This window comes from Ailuropoda melanoleuca, chromosome 9 (genome assembly GCF_002007445.2).
Source record: "Ailuropoda melanoleuca isolate Jingjing chromosome 9, ASM200744v2, whole genome shotgun sequence".
In the NCBI taxonomy this organism is placed as follows: Eukaryota; Metazoa; Chordata; class Mammalia; order Carnivora; family Ursidae; genus Ailuropoda; species Ailuropoda melanoleuca.
The window spans coordinates 90,568,273-90,587,684 of NC_048226.1; the positions used below are offsets into that span (position 1 = coordinate 90,568,273).

The 19,412-nt window shown below is 41.5% G+C and overlaps 2 long non-coding RNA genes across 4 annotated transcripts in view; one reads left to right on the forward strand and one right to left on the reverse strand.

Annotated features, from left to right (window-relative positions):
* The window catches only part of LOC117803817, a 56,221-nt gene extending 44,136 nt beyond the window's left edge, over window positions 1-12,085 (reverse strand). Inside the window, exon 1 of the long non-coding RNA XR_004627915.1 lies at window positions 11,941-12,085. This is a non-coding gene — a long non-coding RNA (uncharacterized LOC117803817). The remainder of the gene's footprint in view (window positions 1-11,940) is intronic.
* Window positions 12,086-12,487: 402 nt separating this feature from the next.
* Window positions 12,488-19,412, forward strand: part of LOC117803816 — a 50,616-nt gene continuing 43,691 nt past the window's right edge. For all 3 annotated transcript variants that reach the window (XR_004627914.1, XR_004627912.1, XR_004627913.1), the window contains exon 1: window positions 12,488-12,634. This is a non-coding gene — a long non-coding RNA (uncharacterized LOC117803816). The remainder of the gene's footprint in view (window positions 12,635-19,412) is intronic.

A 19,412-nucleotide genomic window follows, 5' to 3' on the forward strand; every position in this document is an offset into this window, starting at 1 on the left:
AAACACTCTAAGATAGTTCCCAAATTTATTTAAAATTAAGAAAAGAAAATTGGGTGATGTCGGATGGGCTGACAGTTGGGAACATTAGAGTGACACAATACTAGCATATCATTACATAATCACTTGTGATAAACAAAAAAGGGAAGTTCATACACGAGAGAATTATAAAACAATGGCAAATCACTAGAGACGTCCTTGTCTTGGCTTTCCTTATTGAAGAAGGAAGAATCAAGCATCAGTGAAGCCTCCTTTCAGGTGTAACAAAATAGCAATAAGGAATAGCTCTGGATCTCATGCTTGCTTGAATCTTTGCGGTTACTGCAAGGTGAGAGATCACTGTAAGAAGCTGACGTGGGGAGGAAGTCAGGGAGGCATTGCAGCTCAATTCAAAATGGTGAACAGGGAGAACCCACTGAGTTGTGAGTCAGCGGTCACTCTTTACCACCTGATAATCTCACGTGAGCCTGAACAAGTCATTTAAGCTTGGTATGTGTCAGTTTCCTCATCTGTAAGCTAAGAGAAGTTGGTTCAAATTATCTGAGTCACTTGCAGTTTGAACATACTAGCACCCTATGTGAAGCTTCTAGAAGCTGAGCTCACACCTCTGTCAACTCCCTGTATCATGTGACTTTAAAAAAAAAAGCACCTGTGGTTTGACGATACAAATTATCATTCACTCNAAAAAAAAGCACCTGTGGTTTGACAATACAAATTATCATTCACTCTTCCTATAGCCACAGCAGGTATCAGTATGATAAACAGCCACTAGCAGTGGTTATTAATATAATGAAGTTTTTCTGACACCCACACACCCAGGCTATTCGATTGTTATCTTAATGATCCCTCAATGTGGAGGAAAGGACAGAAAATACATCCATTTCCCATCTTGAGTGTTACTGCACTGCACTGCATATAATTCAATATAATTAAAACAACAAATTAATATACCTAGAATTGGCCAGTGTCAATTTCTCCCAGCCACAGGAAAAGCCAGATATATGTGTTTTTTGAATCTGTCCTGTTATTTTTCAGTATCATCTATTCAACTAAATATCCAATAAACTGTATGGATTAAGATGGAAATATCCAATGCAGTCATCTAAAGTATGCTACAGTATAAAACATTTGATTTTAAGGAAACTTTAGAGCTTCTTGAACAGATTCTTTCACCTTTGTGGTTGAAATTCTAATCTGCCACTTCCTCTTATGAAGATCAGTAAGTTACAAAGAAAGATGGCAGAAAGGTAACCTTATACCTCCACAGTAAAGAATCAAAGGGAATTAAGTAACATACAAAGATAAATAAGTCTCTGGTATCATAAATCCTACCACTTGGACTTGAAGACTGGGTGACCCTGGGATACAGCTAAAAATAGGTCTTTAATCCTAATGAATATTGATTCCAAAGAGATTAGAGGCAAAGAGGCCACCCAAATTGGAAGGATTTGGTTCTTATACAAGCAGTCCTCAAGCACATCGTATTTGACACAAAGGAATTAACAAATATTCCTTGCGCTCTTGCAGCTGAGGGAAGTGGGACAAGGAGGAGCACTTAAGGAGGGGAAGAAGTATGGATTTGCTTTTCTATAGTAGGGGGTATTTATTTTTAACATGCACTACACAGTAGAACTACTTTTTGACGAAAAAGGACTGAAAATAAGCTCGTAAGACCTCAAGATCCAGCCATCAACCACATTACAAGGAAGCAAGATGAAATCTGTTGGACATACCTGACTCATAGTGATAACACCTACCTTGTTGGGCTGTTCTTTGATTGACTGAAATAAGCCATATAAAGTTCCTAGCATGATGTCTGGCACCTAAACCACATAGAGTTCTCATTTCAAGTGGTGGGTTCAATTTATTTTTAACCAATTGTCTTATAAATTCAGTTCATATTAAAATTTCAGACAGCCTGGTTAGCAGAAGTCAATGAGAAAGGTGGGCGTATTAATATGTATGTTCTCAGTTCCGGCTTGCTTAGAGAGCAAGATTTCCGCACAGTGAGATTCAGAGGTGGTCTAGTCTAGTGCAGTCCTCTCAGCCCTGTCTGTACAGTAAAATCACGTGTGCAGCTTATAAAGATATGAATGCTAGGACCTCACCTCCTATCAGTTGAATCTGAATCTCTGGGCGTGAGGTGTGGGCTTCCCAGAGTACAGAAGATTTGCAGATTATTCTAAGTACAATCAAGTTTGAGAACCATAGGCATAAAGGAACCAGAGCTGCCTTGGTTGAATCTCAGTTCTGCTTTGGCAAAGTTTCTGTGCCTCGTTTTACTAAGTTGTAAAATAAGTGTAATAGAGGTTAACAGTGGTGCCTACCTCAAAGGATTAAACAAATTAATTTATTTAAAGCCATTGTAAAAGTTATAATTTACAATGACAATGCATGCCTTTTGTCTCTGTCTGCATGGGTGGAAGTTATATGAACATTATGATCGAGGTCCAAGATCTGGCATCTAAGAATTAGCCCTTCTAGAATTCATCATGAAGTCTGTTTCTACCCACATTGCTGCATCTTATACAAGCGTGATTTCAGGCACGGTAATCTGATAACTCAGGCTGTGTCCATAAGCACTTAGTATTTATCAACCACTAAGTAGGTGAAAGGCAAAGAGGTGTAATAGGAAACAGATCCCAATATGAATTGTTGCTATACCATTTACGAAACATGTGACCTTGAGCAAGTTATTTTACCCTTCTCCAGCCTGCTTCTCTACCTGTCAATGGGAATGATACTAATACCTACCACTTAAGGATTATTTCAAAGAATGAAGGAGATAATCAATGTGGTGGATTTCGTACAGCACCTGGCACTGAATATGGGCTTAATACGTGTTGTTTCCTCAACCCCATCCGAGTGCTGCGGGGGTACAGGAATTAATGAAACACCTGTCTCAGTCTTCACAGTCTACTTGAGAAGATAGGAATCAGAAACATACATAATGCTATTATGTTTAAAATCTGTGTATCAGAGACAGGCAAAGATAAAGAGCTAGCCTCTATTTATAGGAAGTTCCTCATATTCATGTACTCAGTTCCTTGATAGGGTACATCTGGGGAACTTCAGGTTTTTCTGTGCATGGTTGGTCACTGTTTTGATTTTTGGTTTGGGGGGGTTTGGTTGGCTTCATTTGTTACAGCTTTAAAAGCAGACATGATTTGGCAGATGTTCAGAGTAGCAGGTGTGTCTTGCTTTTGATGTCTTTGAGAACACAGAGTACTTGAGGACTTGGGTGATATCTTTCTATATAGGTTGCATTCTCTAAAATCAATGCAGTTCATGAGCATTGAACAATGTCAGTCCAAGTTACGTAACAGGTCATTCTTCAGGAAGCAGAGTGAATTGGTGTGAGAAAAAGCAGCACATTCCATATGAATCATGTTCATCCCCACTCGACGAGGGGCAAAAGAGATTGGGGAGTTAAGAGAGAAATCTAAAATGGATCCTGTAATCTATTTAAAACTTGGAAGAAGTCGAACCAAATGGTTCCCAGATAAACCAGTGATGGTAATTGGAAGTTGATCATGATTGTCCATTGGAAATAGAAATGCTGACCCAGGATTTAGGAGACATGAGTTGAATTCCCACTTACATCCCTAACTAGATGTTTAATTACATTAAACATCACTAATACTTAAGTGACACTCTAATTTACAAGGAATATTTCCTCCACCATCTCACTTGATCCCTACATCACTCTGTGTAATATTACTATCCTATTTTACAGATGCATAAGTCAAAGCTCAGAGTTTGTAAGTAATCAAGGTTTTGATCCCAACTTGTCCAACAGCAGCACCGTCTGTGGACCCCTGTCATGTCTCATCTCCAGAGACTATATGCCTCCCACAAAATATTAGCCATAATCAGTATTAGGCAAGTCACTTTGTCTACCTGTGCCTCAATTTCTTCATCTCTTGGCGTTGCTTACCTCACAGTGATAATATAATAAAATCTGAGTTAATAAGGGAAAGGAGTTTTGAAAGCACAAAGTCCTATATATGCCTATGGTGAGATTTCAGGAAGTGTGGTAGTGGACCTGGACAATGGATGTGTATGAGTGAGCCCACCACCCCCACTGAAGTCTACAAGCCAGGCACTCTGTAAGTTTTAATTATTTTTTGGTTAACACTCTGCATTTCTAAAAGCCTCCTGGAATATTTTACTTTCGCTTGCCAATTTTTTTTAATCCCACTTGGGCTGAGTCCAAACTTGAAAAATTTCATCTGCAAATGGATTTTTTTCAACTTTCATAAGGTTCAGAGCATAAAGTACTCTTTCAGAGAGAATAAAAACAAAGTTTATAGTGGAAATCATGTCATAGACAGGCCACGGGGCTCTTTGCTCCCCAGCCAATCCACCAGAACTGGGTGAGTGGAGGATGGAGTCTGGCCTCAGAGACTAGCCTTTTAGGGTAGACCCCCCTCACTTTACCCAGCTACTCCTACTAAAGGTATTGTGAACACCCTGGGCTTATAGTGAACTTGCAACACTGTTTGGAGCTTAGTTCCAGTTGACCATCTAGTTTGAAAGGATAACTTTTCCAATCATCCAAAGGATACATGGCTACTTACCAAAATCAGTCTAAAACTGGACTTGCCTAACTGGACCAATAAGCCTGAAATCTAGAGCTGTTAACAAGCTGGAGCAGTGGGCCCCATGCCGATGGGTTTAAGCTCTAGGTAGACTTTATTTAAACACAGCCATGAACTCTTTCAGCTACCTCTTTCCTTTAATACTTCTTTGTGAATTTGAAACAAGTGAGACCCAAGCCAGAGCGATGAATGAAGAGCCGCCATTACCAAGTGTTTTGAAATGAAGGCTTCTCTTTCTGTTGCCGACTCCCTCCCAGATTATTCCAAATGTACTACTGTGACACCTATAGATGTTCAAATATGCCATAGGCTCAGTTGCCTCCATGCTTTTGGACCTGAGAGACCCCTCCCTGAATTCTTGTCCTCACTGCACCATCATCACCTTCACCCTCTTTATGATTCAGAATACAGGTCAGTTTCTTCCTCCTTCAGGAAGTTCTCCCTGATTCCTCAAGACTGTTCCAACGGTTCCTGACACACTCTGTGTTTGCTTGCATCTCAGCATTTATCTTCCCATTTCTTGCCTGCATTCCCCTGCATTCCATCAGCTGTGAACTCTTCAAACGTTCTGATACATTCTTCTCTACAAGGTTTGGATAAAGAATGACATGCAGACAAACCATTCAGTGTCTTCAAGGTGGAAGGAAACTGCTAGTTATGGAGTGCTTTCGGTATGCCAGTCACTTCTTGGTACTTCCAAGTGTCTTATCATATCATTCCAAATATGCCATGAAACTGATATGATTATCAGTATCATTGTTTTATAAGTAAAAACNATGGAGTGCTTTCGGTATGCCAGTCACTTCTTGGTACTTCCAAGTGTCTTATCATATCATTCCAAATATGCCGTGAAACTGATAGATTATCAGTATCATTGTTTTATAAGTAAAAACAACAAAACAAAAAACAAACAAACAAAAACTCTGCTGCTCCAGGAGGCTATGTGATTTAGAGGGACCGTGTTAAGATCACACCAAGGGTAAGATATTCAGAATGGAATCCCAGGTCTGTCTAACTCTAAACCCCAAGCCAGCTCTCTATCATCACACTGCTTCCCTTACTTCTAAGATATAGCCCTAGTTTCGTGTTTTCAAATTTATTTTTTGGTTCAAATCGAGCCAAATGCCAAATGCGCTTTTAAATTTCCCTGAACTGTGGATGCTATGGAATGTCACCCAGAACCAAGGCGCTCATTTTCCCAGGTGCAGGGGATGTTGGTTGTTGATAGGAATTGCCATCTTTAAAGGCAGCTACTTGGCCCTTATGATGAATATTTTTATACCCTCTGTCTCCATACCTGGTCATTGTGAAGGTACAAAGGCAAAGCCTCCTTGCTTACTTCAATTCTGGAAAGATCTGCAGGGCCATTCCAACTCCAAAGCCCCTGTGGGATAGTCTGGGGCTTCCACTGAATGTATGCTACAGTTCAGTTTCTCCCTCTGCCATCCTGCTTCCCCCCTTCTCTTACAGGTGGTGTTCCCAAGGACACTACCCGGTAAGCTTCCTGCACACAAATCTCCATCCCAGAGTGTTTATCAGGAAACTCAAGCACAGATAAGATAATAGGAAGTCCCTGAGTACAAATTTCTAATCTAGTAAGAATTTGTAAGCAACCTTTTAGCAGCGGTTTAAGGATGGGAGGTATGGTTCAGAGGGGATGCCTGTCTCTCTGAGCGTATTCTCTGGCTCAGGAAGTGCCATAGATCATGAACTTGGAAAAGCACTCTACCCAGTACTTTGGGGTGAAAGTTCAGCCCCTGAGCATCATCACCCCTTGGGTCACTCTGTGATTTGGTCCAGGCCATGTAACTTTCCTAAGCCTCTATTTCTCAAGGGTCTCTACCACCACAGCTTCTCAACTGCACCCTGCAGTTAAAGAGGAGCAAAAGTACCAGCAGCCTGCAAAGTCAAACCTGTCCCCTCACTTTGAGATTGCAGACCTAGTAACAATCTCTGCTTTACGAAAAATGAAGACAATTTTCTCCATGGAGTAAGCCACTGCTATGCCGGCCAGGCAAGGTTTCAAGTAGATATATTTTTAACCTGGACTATACTCAGATAAAAGTGGTAAATGATAGGACTGGGAACCCCAAATCACCCTAGAGAAGAGAAGGTTCAGAGTAAAGATATGATGATTGTAGCTACCTGTACAGAGTTCCTGCTCTACGCCAGACAAATACTTATGTCATTAGATTGTTAACCTTAAAATACAACCGTTGTTTTCAAATTTGCAGTTTTTTTCTTCGAATGCCACGAAATTCCTTGGCCGTTTTATTATTCAGAAATCATATTGCTTTTAATGTACTGTTGGATTCTATTAGCAAGGATCTTGTTGAGGATTTTGGCGTCCATATTCATTAGAGAAATCGGTCTGTAATTCTCCTTTTTGAGGGGGTCTTTGCCTGGTTTGGGGATCAAGGTGATATTAGCCTCGTAGAATGAGTTTGGTAGCTTTCCTTCTGTTTCTATTTTTTGAAATAGCTTTAGGAGAATAGGTATTATTTCTTCTTTGAATGTTTGGTAGAATTCCCCAGGAAAACCGTCTGGGCCTGGAGTTTTATTATTTGGAAGGTTGTTTATCACTGACTCAATTTCTTCATAGTTAATTGGCCTATTTAAGAAATCTATTTCTTCCTGTTTCAGTCTTGGTAGTTTATAGGTTTCCAGGAAGGCCTCCATCTCTTCCAGATTGTTTAGTTTTTTGGCATATAGCTGTTGATAAAAGTTTCTAATAATCCTTGCAATTTCAATGGTGCTGGTCGTGACCTCTCCCTTTTCAGTCATAATTTTAATAATCTCAGTCCTTTCTCTTTGTTTTTGGACAAGTTTTGCCAGTGGTCTATCAATTTTATGGATTCTCTCAAAGAACCAGCTTCTAGTCCTGTTGATCTGCTCTACTGTGGTTCTGGTCTCTAATTCATTGATTTCTGCTCTAATCTTGGTCAACTCCTTCCTTGTCAGTGGGTTAGGCCTGTCCCTCTGTTGCTGTTCCAGTTTCTTGAGGTGAGAATATAGAAACTGCATTTTAGATTTTTCTATTCTTTTGAGTGAGGCTTGGATGGCTATGTATTTCCCCCTTAGGACTGCCTTTGCAGTATCCCATAGGTTTTGGACCGTTGTGTATTCATTCTCGTTGGTCTCCATAAATTGTTTAATTTGTTTTTTGATTTCCTGGTTTATCGAGTCATTCTTGAGCAGGATGGTTCTTAGCCTCCAAGTGTTTGAGTTTCTTCCAGGTTTTTCCTTGTGGTTGAGTTCCAATTTCAGAGCGTTGTGGTCTGAGAATATGCAGGGGATAATTTCAATCTTTTGGTATTGGCTGAGACCTGTTTTGTGTCCCAGAGCATGATCTATTCTTGAGAATGTTCCATGGGCATTTGAATAGAATGAGTATTCTTTGGTTCTGGGGTGTAGTGTTCTATATATATCTATGAGGTCCAACTCGTCGAGTATGGCATTCAAAGCCTTTGATTCTTTGCTTAGTTTTTGCCAGGGTGTTCTGTCTATTTCTGATAGTGGGGTGTTGAGGTCCCCTACTATTACTGTGTTCTTATCTATATGTCTCTTTATTTTGGTTAAGAGTTGGCTTGTGTATCTTGCTGCTCCCCTGTTGGGGGCATATATATTAATAATTGTCATATCCACTTGTTGAATACTTCCTTTAAGAATAATATAGTGCCCTTCTGTATCTCTCTCTATGGCCTCTAGTTTAAAATCCAGTCTATCTGATATGAGAATTGCTACTCCAGCTTTCTTTTGAGGTCCATTTGCGTGGAAGATGGTACTCCATCCCCTTACTCTAAGTCTGAATGCATCTTTGGGTTCAAAATGAGTCTCTTGTAGACAGCAAATGGATGGGTCATGTCTTTTTATCCAATCTGCAACCCTGTGGCGTTTTATGGGAGAGTTTAAGCCATTTAGATTGATAGAGATTATTGACAGATATGATTTTAATGATGCCATTTCTCTTTAAAGTCTTTGTATCGGTTGTGACTTGCTGCTCTGTATCACTCTTGGGGCCTTTTTACCTTTATAGAGCCCCCCTTAATATCTCCTGTAGGGCTGGTTTCGTGGTTACGAAATTGGTTAATGATTGGCGATTTTGGAACGTCTTTATTTCTCCATCAATTCTGAATGACAGCTTTGCTGGATAAAGGATCCTTGGCTGCATGTTTTTCTCTGAAAGAGCTTTAAAAATGCCCCCCCAAGCCTTTCTCTCATTCCAGGTCTCTGTAGACAGGTCTGACGTAATCCTGATACCTTTGCCTTGGTACGTGAGAAATTTCTTTGCCCTGGCCGCTTTCAATACTGTATCCTTGGATCTAATATTTGCGAATTGCACTATGACATGCCGTGGCGTAGGTTTGTCCTGGTTGAGCTTGGATGGGGTCCTCTCTGCCTCTTGGACACGAATGCTTGTTTCCCTTGCTAGATTAGGGAAGTTTTCAGCTACAATTTGTTCAAATATCTCTTCTAGACCTCTGTTTTTCTCCACCCCTTCAGGGATGCCGATGATTCTGACATTGGATCGTTTCATAGAGTCAGTAATCTCCCGTAATCTACATTCGTGGGCGTGGATTTTTTTAAGACCAGCTTCTATTTTCGTTTTTTCTTCTACTAACCCATCCTCCAATTCGCTAACGCGTTCCTCTGCCTCGGTGACCCTGGCCGTCAGAGCCTCTAGTTTTGACTGNAGAAGCAAACTGAAGACTTCAGAGGGGAGGGGGTGGGGGAATGGGATAGGCTGGTGATGGGTAGTAAGGAGGGCACGTATTGCATGGTGCACTGGGTGTTATACGCAACTAATGAATCATCGAGCTTTACATTGGAATCCGGGGATGTATTGTATGGTGACTAACATAATATAATAATAAAATTAAAAAAAAAAACTTTTCAGGAAAAACAAAAACAAAACAAAAAAAAAAACAAAAAAGAAATCATATTGCTAACCAGATTCCAAGCTTTACCTCTCAAGAGCTCTGCCCAGTAGGCTGTGTCTCCTTCTTTCCATTTTATGGATGATAAAAATAAGGCTTACAAGCCTTAAATATCTTACTGTAGACCACACACCTGGCAAATGCCTGAGCCAAGTTTCAAATCTGACTCTGTCAGAATCCAAAACCCTTGTTTTGAATCATTACACATGTCCATACCGCCTATGAAGCATAACTCTCTTGATCTCTCTGATGGGATGACATTTGGAAGAGAGAGGGGAATTGATCTGTATGTCCCTGTTGAGTAGTCCGAGGACAACTGAGAACAAATTACAATGCAGATAGAGATTTCAATTAAGTGTGTCAGGCATGATCCAATTCAAACTGAGCAAAGTCCAAAATCCAGGGACAATCCAACCTAGCCGGTATGGAAGCTCACAGAGTATAAGCAGGAATATGTTTTCTTCTGTTGGCTTCATTCTCAAGTTTGGACAGAGATGGCCTCAAAAACATCTAGGCTTACAACCTATCAGTTTAGCAACCCCAGCAGAAAGAATATCTGCCCTTTCAAAATTGCTCTAGAAAAATCCCAGGAGTGGCTCTGAATAAGCTGGCTTCCATTTTGTACCCATCTCTGAACCAGTCACTGAGTCTGAACTACCAGCCAGGACTGGGTAATGGGTTGACTCTGGAGCTAGGTGGTGAGCTGGGGAAAGCTAGCATCAGCTCCTTCCAAATTATGTGGACTGAGACAAGAGAAAGGGACATTCTCTACAGGAAGGGTTAGCGGGGCGGTGGGGCGGGGGGAGATCCTGGGAAGGCAAACGTGGCAGACAACTTTTACAGTGAGGAGCAGACTTTTACACCTTGAGGCACACTTTGTTGGAGCCCTACTCATATCTCCTCAGCTCTTACGATGTCTGCACACCAGCTGAATCGACTGCCCCCACCATGCTCCTTTGCTAAAAGGCTGAAGATTGTTCTGCAATTCTAGCCTGTCCCTTGCATGGCAATTAACTCCTCTCAGTTGTAGATACAAGCAGTAATTGTGCAATCTGGTGGATCAATACTCCAGCTACCTCATCCCTCCGGTTAGATAATCTGAGATTCCTTGAGTTTCTGAGGAGGAGTAAGCCCCAGGAACCCAAAGCTGTAATTTAATTAAAAACATACCCGATATTCATTTCCCTGTCAGTCCCAAACGTCAGTTCTCCTTGCCCCTACTGTATGTACTGGGATAACCTTCCCAATGAACTAATTGCCCCTGAAACCTAGTAAGTCAAAACTAATGACATAGGCTGTTTTATGAAGTAGTGAAATTCCCAATAGCAGAAGTCTTTGACCATGAATGCAGAAGCTATTTGGGAAGATCCAGGAATAAAATGGGCAATTGGACCGAAGGGCCAACATTTAGACCTAGCTGTCCCTTGTAATGCTAAGTTGAATCAATTACTTGTTTGATTTGTGACACCTTCACCCTTACAGAAAAAGAGACCTCTTGTTCATGCTTTGGATTCTGGAATTTATGAATGAGATAATATATAAATTTCAATGGGGCGAATTTTTTTTCTAGAGGTTGTTGGAAAGTATGATGTTCAGCGTCTTCTTTTGTTGCACTATATTCTTAAAAAATGACCTTCTTTGTTCGTTCTGTTCTTCCTCCGCTTAGGAAGGGCTCAAGGTTACAAGAATATGTTATTTCCTTGGCCCTGACTAGTTTTAAGTTTTTATGCCCACCATCATCCAGGCAGAGAAAGAGCCTTCATGAGGGAACCTATAAAACACAGGACATGCACATTTGTCATAAAGAAGGAGGGGGGAAGGTGTCATCATCTATAGTTCTTTGTGTCTGTTTGGACATGTGCCCAGTACACACAAGTGTAAAGGAAGTGACTTCTCTCAAAATAAACATATCAATAAAAAAATTAAGAAAATAGCTATTTCACCTTTTTGTTGTGTGAAAAATGCATGTCATGGATTTATTCTCAAGCAATTTATTCTCAAGCAACATCTTTATTTCCTCACTGGCATTTTTCTCCAGCTCACTCATGAAAATACTAATAATAGACAAACTTTGTTGAGTGTTAACTATGTGCTGGACACTATGAAAAGCATTTCATGTAAATTATAACACTAGGTCCCCCGATTAATACATGAGTACATATAATACCAACAACTTAAGTTCACACAACAGGAGACATGTCCCCCTGACTCCAGTGGGATATAAGTAATTACCGTATAACAAACCATTTCAAAAGGCAATGCTTAAAACAATAAGCAAATATATTGCTCAAAAATCTACAGGTCAGCTGGGCCATTTTTCTGGTCTCAGCTGGGCTCACTCACGCATCTGCGGTCAGCCATGGGCTGGGGAGACAACTCTGCTGATCTCGTTTGGACTCACTCACATGGCCGGGGTCCACTGGCTAGTTTAGGGTTTTCACAGCTGAGACAACTGGGCTGTCCTCCAGCTAGTCTCATCCTCCAGGAGGCCAGAACAGGTTTGCTTTTATAGGCACACATGTTCTTAATTTTCCTCCATTATGGGGTGCCCAGAGCCAGCCCCATCCTCTGAATGCTGACTCACAAGGGGGAGGTCTAGCGGTCCTATCAGCTACCTCAAACTATTTACTCTTTTTTATCAATACAGCCCAAGATTGGCTTTGGTTTGTGTTTTCCTCCTCTGCCTCCTCTTTCCTTTAAAATTGCGCCACCTTCCTTTTTTTTTATACTATAATATTGTTTATGTCTATAAAATTTGTAATCTTATTGCATTCAATTGAATTTGGTTTCTCATCCCTAGTAAAAGACCTGAAAGAGACTTTTATCCCTGTCTTCATGCAATTTGTTTTGAAACCAAGTCTTTCTCCCTTTGTCATTTCCTCTGAGTTCAGCCCTATCTTTCCAGTCCATGGCAAGGCTGTGGACACTGATGATGTGGTTTAGTCTGTCCATTCATCATGCGCTGGTCCACTACAGAGATACTCTTCAATGCAAGGTTTTGCATCAGCTGCTTGGGCTACAGAAATGGATAAAACCTAGCACTGGTTCTTGAAGAGCTTGTAGGCTCCTGGGGAAGGCTGTGATTTCAGTCTCTTTCAGGTAACCTTAGACTCCTTTAATTTTTTCTAATTTTTTTAAATTTTTTATTATGTTATGTTAGTCACCATACAGTACATCCTTAGTTTTTGATGTAGTGTCCATGATTCATTGTTTGCGTATAACACCCAGTGCTCCATGCAATATGTGCCCTCCTGAATACCCATCACTGACCTATCCCATTCCCCCACCCCCCTCCCCTCTGAAGCCCTCAGTTTGTTTCTCAGAGTCCATAGTCTCTCATGGTTCATTCCCCCTTCTGTTTACCCCCCCTTCATTCTTCCCTCCCTTCTCCTACCGATCTTCCTGCTATTTCTTATGTTCCATAAATGAGTGAAACCATATGATAATTGTCTTTCTTTGCTTGACTTATTTCACTTAGCATAATCTCCTCCAGTCCTGTCCATGTTGCTGCAAATGTTGGGTAATTGTTCTTTCTAATGGCTGAGTAATATTCCATTGTATATATAGACCACATCTTCTTAATCCGTTCGTCTATTGGAGGGCATCTCGGCTCCTTCCACAATAGACTCCTTTAGGTGCATGTGTTTCTTTTGGGGGTTCCTCAATACTCTTCTTCTGTGTCCCAAGAGGACACTTGTGTAGAGAAAGAAGGCTGTGTAGCCTTGCGGTGCCAGGGGAGGACTGTCTGGTTCCCTCCCTGTCTTCCTCTGCAGCCTGCCTCAGCGGATGCTCTTCTTTTGTCCCCAGCCATCATGCTGGCAACCCCTGCCTAGAGCAGGTGCTGCTGTGGCCTTCAGTCTTGAGGTCCAGGCCCGTGGGGGCGGGTGGCAATAATGCACGTGGCTCTCCCTGCACGGGACAATGGTGTGTGAGAGGCAGCCTCTGCTGCTTTCCCAATACTTCCGCACCAGAGCGGGTGGTAGCTTCGTGCTGATTCTGAGGCTTCTCTGAAGGGGTTGGAGACTCCTAAGGCTTTGCACAGCAATGCAGGTAACCAAGTTCTGATGTCAAATTCTCCTGAATGATATTAGCTTTCAGTATCCTCCAACGAGACATTCACACCAAGGACTAAGCTGTAACTCAGATAGTATTGCTGTGCCTCTTTGGTTTCCCTTTTTTCTGTGTCTAAGCCCATCCATCCCCAGAGGGGCCGTCTCCTTCCTGATTGTGAGAGCTTCCCTGCGTCTGATCAATGTTCTCACGACACTCTATAATTTCCTCCAACAGCAACCTTCAACTTCTGTCTCAGTGGAAGTCATGAGACCTTTTTTAGTTTGTCTTCTGTCTGTTAACAAAGCCAGCTCTCTGCATATCGAAAGCATTTGCTTTCACACCACTGTCTCACTGTATATATTCTTTAAAACAGTATTCTGGAACTCAAAGCAACAAAGGTCTGGGATTCAGCCTGGTTCTGCTCTCACATGAAGAAAAGAAAATGTCATTGATGGTAGAGCAGCAAAAGGACAAGGAACAAGGATCCCAGGAGCTAGATGTGAAGGGTACATGAGGGTTCGTGATACTGTTCTCTCCAAATTATGCGTGTTCATGATATTGTCCTCTCCACATTATGCATGTTTGAAATTTTCACAATAAGAAAACCTTTCTTTTTAATTCAAGTATAATTAACATACAGTGTTAGTTTCAGATGTACAATATAATTATTCGACAATTCTGTACATTACTCAGTGCTCATCACAAGTGCACTCTTAATCTCCTTCACCTATTTCACCCAACCCCCCACCCAGATCCACTCTGGCACCCACCACCAGTTTGTTCTCTGCATTTTTAAAAGCTTGATTTCTTGTCTTTTTTTTCTTTGTTTGTTTGTGGGGTTTTTTTTCTTACATTTCACACATGTGTGAAATCAAATGGTATTTGTCCATAAAAAAAAAAAAACTTTTAAAAGCTTAATTCCCCCTAAACTTATGAAGAGACTTGGTGTGCAAAGGAATAAACAAAGAATCCAGGCAGCAGAGTAGTGACAAGGACATGACGTTCATGAAGGTTTCCAAAAGGCTTAATGAAATTTCTCCATTTGCTCTTCCTCTCTATATCATCTAAATTCTAATAAGAGAAGACAATCCAGTCTGAGAGGGAGAGGGAGAGAACGGGCAGGGGGAGAGGCAGGGGAAGAAAAGAAGAGAAAGAAAACCAAAACTGGACTGATGACAGTGTCTAGAAGCAAGTCTTAAAAAGACTGAATGTTCTGAGGAAAAAAAAAAAAGACACAAACTCCTCCTTCAAATAAGAAATAATGGTGGCTTGGACAAGAGTGGTAGTGCTAGAGATGGTGAGAAGTAGGTGGGCTCTGGACATATTCTGAAGACAGAACCAACAGGATTTGCTAATGGATTAGGTGGGGGGTGTGAACAAAAGAGAGGAGTTAGGAGGTTTGGTCTAAAGGAGGGATCAAGGTAGAGAAGAATGTAGAGGTGCAGGTTGGGGATGGAAGAAATTAGGAGTTTTTTTGGTAAAAACTTTTAGACACTCATGTGGAGATGTCAGACTGGTAGTTGAATATCATTTTGTGGCATTTACAGAGCAGACCCAGACTGGGCAGTAATTTGGGAGTCATCGGTGTATACATCGTTTTAAGGCCATGAGACTGCAGGGCAATGAGTACGGCTGGAGAAAGGCGATGTTCAAGAACTGATTCCTGGAGCATGCTGAGGTTTCATGGTCAGGGGAAGGAAAGCAAAATGCAGAGGAGATTGAGATGGAACTAGTGGAGAATATGAGAACAGTATCCTAGAAGAAATGAGAAAATCTTTTTAATGCAGAGGGAGTGGTCAGTTGGTCAAATGTTAATAGGTTAAGTAAGATTAGGAATGAGGTTTGCAACATGCACGTCTTTGGAGGCAGATGTAAGGACAATGAGAACAAGCATCTCTTTGGAGTTTTGCTAAAAAGGGGAGTGGGAAATGTGGCGGTAGCTGGAAAGAAATGTGCCATCCAGAGAAGGAGTTTTGAAGACGGGAGGAATTATACACTAGCTTCATTTGCTAATAAAAATATTTGTGGAGGAGAGATAAAGGATGCTTTCTGGGGCAACGTCCTTGAGTAAGGCAAGAGGGGATGGTTCTGGTGCAAAAGTGCAGCAACTGGCCCTGGACACAAACACAGGCATTCATTCACACTAACTGGGAGAAATTATTTAGTGCAGTTACATAAAAATAGAAGTGGGGGGGGGAGCGAGGGGAGATAAAACTGACTTCTGCTTTCTTCTACATTCCCAGTTAAACAGGTAAAGAGATCAAGAGATTGTAGGTCACTGTGCAGTCCAAACTTTTTGGAGTCAATGTTCTGGAATGGACAAGTTGGAACAGAGTGTGGCAGGGGTAGAGTGTAATCTTGAAACAGATTATGGAGGTGATGGTTATTTTAATACCAAGATCTGGGGAGGATAGAAGGGCAGTAAAAGAAATAAGACACCAGATTCCTGGAAGGATTATCCTCACTGATATTGGAATCACCAGTGGATGATATGAATAGTAATTGAGATTATAAGAATGAGTTAGAGTTGCAAACTAAAGAGTAAGAGGAATGGGGGGGGGCGGGATGCGGTGGGCATGTCTCCCAGGTCCAAAAGTGCCTATAATAAGAATGGTAATGGATGGTATAGATGGATGACATAAACGTTAAGGTGGCATTTCAGAGAGGAAGGAGAGAGAAAAGTCTAGATGCTGTAATGGGGAAACAGGAGGACATCTATCCTGCCTTCAGGTTAAGGGTACAGGGAGGCAAAAAATTACAAAGTAAAAGGGCTTAATGGGAGACAGGATTCCCAGGAGTATCTGCGTTTCTGTTAGAGCAAAAAGGTGTAACAGAACTTACAAAGAAGGGGTTAAGGATAGAAGGGGTATTGCTGATGGCTGAACTGGAATTGCAGAAAGCACAGTGGGAGGGTCTGGGAATTAGGGTGAGGTGAAGAGGTGGCCTGATCAGATTGTATACAGAGCTGTGTTAGGGAAATGTTTGGGAGAGAATGACCTGAGTATCTTGGGTTTCTTTTACTGTCTGATGGACATGAAGATGAAGGCATGATGGCCTCCAAGACATTGGTGGTGAGGCTGTGAATGTAGGGAGAGGCAGGGTGCAGGGTCTTCCCTGCAGCACCAGAATGCTAAGGCAGTCCTTCTCTCTCCTACCAATGGTGGTATGGAAAGCAGAGGAAACATGGTGTTAACTGTGACAATGAAGCCTGAACCCCCTTTATTCTTGCTGTTGTTTTTACTTTGTCCCTTCATCAATTGATTAAACAAATATCTATTTGGGGGGATACTAAATCTGAATAGTAGATGGCAGAATACAACAGTGAGACAAGTCAGTTTCTTCTTTCATGGAGTCTTCAGGGTATTAGGGAGAACTCCCTTCACTCAATCAACAAATATTTGTAGGGTGACAAGATCAGACTTGGGTTTTTCTCTTTAAGATTCATCTCTGCACTATGGAAAATGGATTCATTTAGGACAAGGGTAAGACAGAGATACCAGGTAAGGTGTCAGTGTTACGGTCCAATTGAGAAGCAAAAGAACTTAGAGGAAAGTTATAGAGATAGAGAGCAGTACATGGATCTTAATTATATTTGCAAGATATATATACCACAGGACTACATGGCAGTGGATGGGGGTTGAGGGAAATGGTAAATGTCGAAGACAATTTCTACATATTTGACTTAAGCAACCAGGTGAATAGGGATGTCATACACCGAGATTAGAAACACCAGGGATGACCAGTTTTAGGGGATGAGAATAATGAGTTAATGTCAGGTAGTCAAATGGAGTGAAGTAATTACCAAAAAATGTTAGGACCTAATATTTGTTACATATTCTACTATATGCCAGGCTCTTTCCTGTGTCCTTAACAGTTATTAACCATTGACTCCCAGAACATTATAATAAGGATGATATTAATTCCCCACCCCCACCCCCATTTCACAGACGAAGAAACTGAGGCTCTGGGTGATTCAATAACCCCCCCTTCCCCAAGGTCACACTAACTGTAAATCCATCCCAAAGCCCATGCCTTACCCACTATTCTACACCCTATCTCCAGGGGATGCTTAAATATCTGAATCTGAATATCTACCTCAGAGATAGAGTCTGGCAAGAAATAAAAGCTTGTGCCATAGTCAGAGACAATATGACCTAAGGAAAAATCCTACACTGAGAAGAATTATCAAGAGTGTGAGAAACTGGGGGAAATTGGACTGGTTCCAGAATGTTAAACTCTGAGAAATGTTTGCTTTTAAAGGGGATCCTTCTCTTGGGCTGCCATCAAAAAGTACCACAAACTTGGTGGCTTAAAACAACAGAAATGTATTTTCTCACCATTCGGGAGACCAGAAGTCTGAAATCAAGGTGACAGCAGGGATGGTTCCTCCTGGAGGCTCCGAAGAGAGAATCTGCTCTATGCCTCTCTTGCAGCTTCTGGTGATGGCCAGCAATCCTTCGTCTTCCTTGGCTTGTAGAGGCATCACTCCAGTCTCTGCCTCCATCTTCATATGACATTTTTCTCCACCTCTCTGTGTCTCTCTGTCTCCAATTCTCCCTCTCCTTCACCAGTAATTGGCCTTAGGGCCCGCCCTATTCCAGTATGACCTCAACTTAATCACATCTGCAAAGATCTTATTTCCAAATAAGGTCACATTCACAGGTTCTAGGTAGACATGAATTTTGGGGGGACACTATTCAACCCACTGCAGGGAAGAAAGATGACATTATAACAAAATCATTTTTTAATTCCACCTTGATTATAGGTCAATGCCATCTAGCTTTTTAGATCACTTAATTTGAGCCCATCAGCAAAATCCCAATTTCTTCCTCATTGGGAATATTTTTCATCACGTAGTCAGTTGTTCGGTCATGCCAGATAATCACATCTCTCTTCTCTCTAAGTCGATGGTTATCAAACTTATTAAAATGGATACTGGTTCCAACCCCCCGAGTTTCTGATTCTGTAGTTCAAAGGCATGGCCCCAAATTTGCATTTTTAACAAGTTGCCAGGTGATGGTGATGTTGCTACTACTAGTTGGGGGCCACATTTTGAGAATCACTGCTCTAGGTTCCAAAAGATTTGCTTTCTCCAACTCTATTCTTAGGGGAAAGTATATACAGTCACATCAATTACGTATTTCTGTTTCCTACGTGTAGTTAAGGCACAGCACAGAACCTAACCAATGTAGGAATGCCGTTGCTTATGCTGAGGTTGTTACCACTGTAATGGTAATCATTCTTCGTATCCTACTATAAGTTGCAAAGTGACTTCCCATCCTCCATGTGATACAACTTTTGCACTAGCATCAAGTTAGATGCTGTTGCCCCACTTTCCTGAGGATAGCTTACATTCAGAGGTGTGCTGTACCTGGAAGGACGTCGTAACCAGAAGGCAGTAGAATCTGTGTTGTAAATTCCAGCCTTTTCATTCTAGAATCAGTATGGTCTCAGCTACTCAGCGGCTGTTTTGTAGCTCTAGAACCCGAATTTTGATGAAAAAGATCTCGGTAGTGTTCATGAAAAATCACTACAAATGGAGGCAACTAACAGGTTTGTTTTGCATTGCATTTTTGCCACTGGCTACATCATCAAGGTGGTGGTTTCCCCTTGTTCTCTTCCTCTTATTCTAATCGAGGGCTTATCAGTCTAGTTCATCAGAGTGCTTTGTTCTTTGTTCTCTCTCTTTGTCCAAACAGCAAGCTTTGTACCTGCTAAGGCACATTTCCCAACCCTAATTCTCTAAAGTTCATTGGTCCCTGGCTCTTCCTTCCGAGGAACCAGGGCAGGTAAACATGATGTGAGCTGTTCTCTGTCCATGTTG